This window comes from Hyalella azteca, unplaced genomic scaffold (genome assembly GCF_000764305.2).
Source record: "Hyalella azteca isolate HAZT.00-mixed unplaced genomic scaffold, Hazt_2.0.2 contig4739, whole genome shotgun sequence".
NCBI classification, from domain to species: domain Eukaryota; kingdom Metazoa; phylum Arthropoda; class Malacostraca; order Amphipoda; family Hyalellidae; genus Hyalella; species Hyalella azteca.
In genome coordinates, this window is record NW_025934950.1 from 16,919 (window position 1) to 25,377 (window position 8,459).

The window sequence follows — 8,459 nt, forward strand, 5'->3', positions numbered from 1 at the left end:
TTTTGTTCCATAAAGGAACGAGCTGCCTTTTTAATTCGAACGGAGCTCGTTGCCAGAAAACGGTATACTTGCGAGAAAAATGGCATCAGTTTTGAGTGCAGAAGAGTTTTGGCCGTGCATATAGAGAGGCTGTATGGAAAACGAGACGCATGATGGACGAGATTCCCCTCTCACTCGATCCCCGGGGAGGATGAGAGGATATCCGTTGCTCTCCCCACGCAGCCGGGGGAGTCATCGGGGACGCGGGATGCTGGGGAGTGGGAAGGATAGATCCGAGGGAGAGCGGCACTCTGGAGCGCTCGCAATCGTAACTCAGAAGCAACTTTTGCACATTACTATCGCTGACAAACACATAAACTAGGGCGGCCTAAAACGGCCCTCGGGCAGCACCGGCCTACGCGAGCGGCCGAGCCTCGCACAAATGTTGCTGATGCAGGGCATGCAGGTGCGGTGCAGGCGACGAAGGCAACGCAAAAATAAGACGTCACATCAGTCATGACTCGCAAATAAGACGTCCTTACTCAATGACATCTCTCAATGGCAAAGTAGAATATAACACGACGTACAAATGGTGATCTAGGCATGGATTTAAGCATGCAGTTGAAAAGTATAATTACCTAACACTAGAATATATTTTAGATTGGAAAAAGGAATCTATAATGCTAGAAGGAAAAAGTAATATAATGCACAAAATAAGCGGAAAATGTTTATATCATGCAATCTCAAGCCGCAGACAAGATAGACTGATTAGCGTAGTAACAAACTCGCGTTTTTTATAACACATGACTTACCGCAGTGCACAGCGCGATGCTCTGCAATTACGACGAAGCCAGATCAGTTCGATCATAAAATCTAACTGAGAATACATGAATGGTAGCGTAGACATGAATAGTGATGTTTGGGAATTGTGCATCAGATAAAAATATTATTACACTCCCTCAAGTTGTTACGATATCGTACAATTACCAAGAAAAAAGCTTTCACCTCGTTTTCTTGCATCTTCGATGAAGTATTGTACAAAGTTTACATAACAATTAAAATTAGCACCACAGTTATTTCAATGTATTGCCATCGGATTGTTGTCAGTCGCGGGGCCAGGTTCTAGTCGCTCAGTCTACAAGCTTCAGTTATGGACACAAGCTTCAGTTATGGACACAAGCTTCAGTTTTGGACACAAGCTTCAGTTATGGACAAATATAACAGGCATTGCTAAATTATCAAAGTACTATAGCGGTCAAACGATATTGTTTAGGTGGGCAGTGTGCTCTAGAGGCGATAAAAAGCACTTGAGCTTATCATCGCAACAAAAATAAAAACGCCCATTTGCTGATACAGATAAAAATACGATACAGCAACTTCCTTCTTTTTTTCCAATTGAGAAAGTAAACTTTGAGAGTCGAATAATAAAATAAATACAACTAAAAGAAAAAAATTATTCCCCACTTTCGATTAAATATATACTATAATTAACCAATTTGAGAGAACATATGAACAAATGGAACCACGTCAAATACTTGGCTTTCTTAATAAATTCATGCAATTAGGGTAATTTACGAATTCGAAATACAATAAATTTTGTAATTGGTGTATGTGATATAAGGAGATAAATCTAGACTAAATAGCTGATTAATTTTGTGAATGTTGTGCTAAAGCTCATATTTTAGAAGAGCACTGTTGCAGGTGTTGCGAATCGTGCGGGAAAATATATATTGGTAATGATTGTGTACACAGAAGCGAGTTTGAAATACAATCGTGCTGTATTAAGCCGGTATTAATCATGTCAGGGATCATTTCAAGATTTTTGCTGCCGCGGTCAAGTAGAAACTTGGCGTTGAAATACATAATAGAATGGTGTATATTTTATGATCTCATACCGATTTTAATGCTCCTTATTATATAACAAAGAATATGCTAAGGTATAACTGTTCAGATAAGGTTTAACATAAATAAAGGTTTAAAATACTAATTTTAATAATAATATCTCTCTATTCACATACAATGAAATATAATACGAAAAAATTATTTCCACAATAAAACTAACAAACAAACAATAATAAACTCTTAAAAATCACCATAATAATCGCAATTCAATTTTTCAATGTGATTTATAAAAAAATGTTTTGGCATAATCATCTCACAGGGACCTAATTAATTAAAAACAATGGAAAAAATCCTATACTTTGAAAAATAGCCTGTTTGTGAATTCGTCGGAAAATTCATTCAACTAAATTAATCTCACAGGCGTAGAAGAATTTGTTCGAGTGAGGTTTGGGAATTGAAATTATTTCGATACTAAATACACACTAAATTAGCATGACACGAATGAGAATCTGCAGGGAGTGAATTCAGGTATGAGATAAGGTAATAATCTTATAGTGCATTGATGCCACAACAATTGTCACTAATATGTATCACATAATGGGTCCAAATTCCCACAAGTTTATTCTACGGGGCCGAAAGATATTGATCATATCTGTTAAATTTATGAAAATCAAATTAAGTAGGTATCCGTTGACTGGATCGCACTCGCAGCCAAGAGGTAGTCGGTTGATAGTGTTTTGCCCGTGTTCTCAAAGTCAAGAGTACGAGGTTAAGCTCAACGAATGCATCAAGAGGTATATAAGTATAAGGTTTAGCTCATCAGAGTATTCATGCGTATAATTAACTTGAATTGGATGTGTATGATGCAACGACCGTGTAGGCTTGCAACATTAGTGTGCATGTGAAGCTGCACTGGGCAGAGAGCAAGGAGCGGAGCAGAGCTAGAAGGCAAGAGGCTGATAAGGAAAGAGGCCCGGCACAGATCGCAGCGTCTTCTTATCACCCGAGGACCCGACACACGTTTTTAATGGATCGCACAATTTAAGGACTTTCTGCCGAGCCTAACGACCAGCGATAACTGAGGCGATCACTCGTGCTCTCACTGCTTCTGCTAGGCTTGCGAGTTGTTAGTCTGAGCTTTGGTGCTTGTATGTTAAGCAGTTGGAGCAAATGAGAAAGCCGAGGACAAAATACAAATTAAAGTTGTAAACTCAAACTGAAGTAAAAACTAACGAGCAACATGAGCATGCAAACACCATTAAATCGATTTACCAAGAATACAATTCACTTGAATTCAGTTACCCAACAGTGGCACGAACTGCTTCTGCAAGGGAAACTGAAAAAAACCTGGTGCAATGTACAAATAGAGTAAAAATATAAAAGTCATTATTCTTTTGTTGAACGAGCTATAAACACTGAAGGCTACAGTACCTGCCAAAAAAAAACGTTAAAAGCACGCAAAGAACAGGCACGCAAATCCCAAGGAGCAGAGCAAGAGGACACGAAGAGCCCGCCAGCGCGTAGCTGCGATTTTATTATAGCCTCGGCTCTTGTTTTACGCCGTAAGCAATCACAGTTGATGGGAGTATCACGGCAGACTCAGGACTGCATCTTTATGTACATCAATAAAGTGATGGCTTGAAGCATCTCAAAAATCCTATAAAATTTCGCTTGCGGCGGCGGTACAGTGAATAGAACCTCCGGGACTCCCACAAGCGATAATGCTCTGCAAACACTCCAGCGGATCTCGTGTGTTACACAGAGAGAAGTGAATATTCCTGCAAATAGCGTCGTCATTAAATGGGATCTGAGATTACACGCAGAAAATTAAATAAATGCAACAGTGCATAAATATAGTAAGTAATACTTTTTCTTCCGAGGATATATACCACGGGATATATTAAATAATAAAAATACAGTAAAAAACAAAAATGCCTCGAAGAGTAATTGGTAAAGAGAAATTAAACAAGTGGTTGCACCACCAATAAGCCCGAGGAGAAGTATCGAGGGCATTACAAATTATATGTGGAAGGCAACAGCGTTAAGGAACGAGGGCGTAATGACGAGGCAATGGACCGACACGAACACAGAAAGAATTGTTAGCGAGATGGCGCATGTTACAGCCCTCCGGCACGCTGCCTACGAGACACGGCAATTCCTTGGCAACGCTCTTATACTACTATAGGTATTAAACGGGCTATTCCGCAGCCACTTTGCCAGTACTTTCAGGGGAGTTTCATGGCCCACTCTAGGGTAATTTCAATTGATTTAGATGGTGTTTTGTGGTCGTAGCAACGCTCTATCTCTGCACTATCTCAGACAGTGTCCTGGAAGCCCCGAGATACGCAGTTGCAAAGGGAAGAGTGTTGCGTAGCACTCGAGGCTTTGCAGTGCACTTTGTTAGCGACGAGGATATGCAGTTCCTGCTGTTCTATGCACGGCCTATGAGGAATGCACGAATATCCTTCTGCCTGATCTTTTAAGGAGCTGTACATAACGACGTCACAGAGAGCAGCAAAGGCCTTAACTAGTGTGAACATTGATATGCTCCGCTTGTAATTGTCAAAGCAAACGGCATTTATTAGCACATAAAATAGAGCAAACACAAGGGCCTGATACGAACGCCGGAAACACGCCGGAATAGCACACAAATTTTCACATATATTTCAGCAGGACTAAATACGTAACTTGACTGACTTTCAGTTTAAATTGAATTACAAACTTAATTTTTATCGCCAAGGATTAATTTCTACGGATTCCGAACCTGTGAGCAAATTACGATTTGACGTGAATAAATTTTGTAAGATCTACGACATTAGATTCTCAGAATCAGATTACTACTATTAGCCTTCTTCAATAACGGTTTCGCTACGGATAAGAAAGCTAAAATTCGCTCGCTAAGTCTTGACAGTCATCTAGGTAGTAGCATACTACGTAAACTACCTTAGTTTCCATATTATTCTTATAGGAGAGATCAGCGACGCGCCAGGTAAACATTCATTAGGCTCAAGATGAGAGGAGAGATCCTAGGCAGCTCAAATATTTCGCAGAAGCTCGACTTGAAAGCCGAGAAATTAACAAGTTCATTAGTGGTGAGGGAAAAGCGTCTAGAGCTTTTATTGATCAGACAAAGTGTCATTACGGACGACAAAGAGTTGCATTAAAAGTTTCCAAGCGAAGCCAGAGGGTGGGGCCATGACGGTGCAAAAATTTCCTGGACGAAGCGTGTAATGGAGTTTTTTTTGGTGAAGGGAAGGCGTGAGATGAGGAGAATCATGAAACGACGAAATAGGGATAGAAATAAAGGCTGTCGACAACATGGCTCTTCACGCAGCGTCCACGTCCCGAATAATTCTACTGTCAACAGTGATCTCCACCATGAAATGGGATCAATAGCACCGTTTTATTATAGCATAGACCATATTGTTATATCATAGACCATAGACCAAGTTCAAACGCTAATTTCAAGGGTTATCCTCAACTCCATACTTGAAAAAAATTATAAAAATGTACACATGCCATATGAAATTTTTTACTTTCACTAGATAACACTACAGTTGTGTTATAGATTTACTTATTTCAAATTAGCTATCAGCTGCCTCTGTCAACCTGTAATAAATCATCATAAGAGTGACGCCTGATGTATAGCAACTCCCGGCATGATGGAAATACCATAATTGCACGCATGAAAATACCAGCCAATGAGACAATTCACTAATAAATCGATCGACACCGCATTTGGTAAAAAAAATAGGTAGCAGGACCATAATAAACTGTCTATTAGCTAAAAATAATCAAAAGAAATTGTGAACTGATATCAGGAAGAAAAATCTTGAGCACACTACTGACCACTCCTTGGTCCCAGTAAATACGAACACGATCATGAAACATAAAACGTCCAAACGTGACTTTAGTCGGAAACTTTTTTTCTTGGTATACAGTAAAACGGCGATGGAAATCTCCAAACTTTGTGTGTTGCTGGGATATGTGTTTGTGATACTGTAGGTACTTATTCGTATTGATAAACAGTATTCCTTGTTCCGACGAATTATGCATGTCTTCCCTTATACAGAGATTGAGACGTGTTCTGCGACGATGAGAGATAGACCCACATGCATATGTCCGGCTCCAATACTAACACAAAGACCTTAACTGCAGAAAAGCCAACAATATCCATCAGTTTGATTGCTCCGCAAATGCCGAGAGAGAGCCTCAAATATCAACTAGCGGTGCTGTATTTAGAGTGCACAAGGATAGCGAGCGTTGAGGATGAAGGAGCTCTACTCACAAGATCGAGCAACGTTATTCGCTAACATCAAATTCTCTAGCCCAGAGATCAGAGGCAAGGGAGGATCAGGCGTCACGCAATGAATGACATACTTACGCATGAAAGTTTCAATACTTTAGGCTGCCCTAAGACGAGACTTGCAATACTTTAAGATGCCACCGTCACTTCTTTTGCCACAGACAACAACTTTTGGCACTCGCTGCTAATGCCTCATAAATTCTAGCGTAAGTCCCTGCTTCTTTATGAGCAGGACTAAGTGTGTTTTTAGAATGTGAACCTATATGGCAAGGTTTGAACGAAAAAGGTCTCATTTTAATATCAGTACTAGTTCGAAAATGCCATAGATTAAATTTCAAAATGAATTGCAGCACATAAGTGAATAATTAAAATCAGCGAAGACTAAGACTAATGCAATATTTTAGGTGACAATTTTCATGGAGTTCTGACGGTTCGCGCCGCCAAAATACTACTAGGGAGGGAAATAAGCGTCGTGACACGGCAGATGGTCGTAATCGGATAGCTAACTTCTGAAAATAATTGTTGGACTCTGTAAACTGCATGGAGTCTTATAAATTTTTCCTCATTTTGCGTTATTGGTATAGATTATATTATAAAAGTATAATTCCGTTAAATAGCAGAGCTCTGCATTGAAACTGTGTTGAACACTAAAAGGATCAACAGAAAGCAGATGGAGAACGCCGTAGGTTGGCGGTCGGAGTCGCTATTTCAAAAGCTCTGCACTCAACAAAACTTCAGAAATGGCATGGCAAGTTGGCACGTCAGACGAAGAGAAGATGCAATGCATCACCGCCGCTGCAATTGAGACCTTTTTACCAGAGGCCTACGGAACCTAGGGAAATATAGACTGGCTTTTTATATCCCTCTACAAGATCAAATGTCAAAAGCGTCTTGTCGGAAATTGCATCTCGTGAAAATATGTGATGGCTAAAAGCGGAGAAATAATCTCAAGGAAGCCGAAGGATTCCTTTTAAGCAGAAATAAAACAAGGCCTTCATAAATCTGTCTGAGCTGGGCCGGGAAGGAGACCCATTATATTGTGAGCGCCAAATCAGCCTGAGAAGAACAAAGCGCTCAGTGGAAAAACAGCGTGCGCGTGGATTTGAAGCGAGATCGAGACGTGAGACTTGCGACACGACCATTCAACAAGATCTGCGTACTACCTACCGCCTCGTGTACCTACGACTTAGTTATTATTTCTTATTTGGGCAAGATTAAAAAAGTTTGTATAACGGAAAATATGAAATAGAGTTCACAGGAAAATAAACACTAACAATCCGATGCCGGTAAAATAACGAAACTAACATTGAAGTAGACGTATGTACATTGTACAATCATCATATACTTTCAGAGTTGTGAAAATATTTCTCAGAACAAAAACGGAATTTTTCATTTGAGCCTTCGATTATACTAAAACGCAAAAAATGAGCAGAAAAATACTAACATTCACCAGCCTCGGTTGTTACAGGGGAGAGGTCAGAGGAAACTGCTGATTAATGACCTTTAAGTCAAGGGAATCGCTCCAAGTCATGACTGACAAATACCGCTTGGTGAGTTTGTATCGAGTTCACCAATACCGGGTCTGTACTAATACCGCTTTGGTGAACTAATGACATGAAAATTATTCGGTTCACTAGTGCACAATTCTAGACGTTTTGAGTCGACGTCGTCTCTAGATGAGGTTTCATGCTAAAAAGATTTTAGGAACGTTTATGAGTTTTTCTGGGGAAAAAAACTTTTATATCAGTAAAATACAAATAGCTCACATGTTCACTGATGAAATGCCTCCTTATAAAGAAAAGTCGATTACTTGCACCGTCATAACGAAATTTGTACACAAGAGAACTTAATAACTGCGACAAACTTGATCATACAAAGCATGGTTTGTTATTCGCGACGAGGAAAGTAAAAAATAACAGAAGAGAGGTCGTGTGCCCGCCATAAACTCACCTCCAGGATATTGCACTCCAGGCTGCCGTCGCACCATGCAAAAATTCAACCCAACACAAATTCAATCAAACAAAAAAGAACGCCACCGCGGCCTGGGGTCCGTCAGTTAACCTATGTTAGAACGGTGATATTTGAGAAGCGTTTGAAAAATGATTCCATCAAACATGCTGGGTAATTACGACAGAATATAAAAATACGCAGCAAATGTCAGTGAACGGAACGCCCTGACACACGCAAACGCACTTCAGCAGCACTTCAAAAAGCAGGAATGGTAAATCACCCTTAATTTGGAATAATTTTTAATTTCAAAGAATAGTTCAGTAGAGATATAATGATTTATCAGAAAAAGTGTAAGCTGTTTGGAAGCAATTGCTGCTTGGGC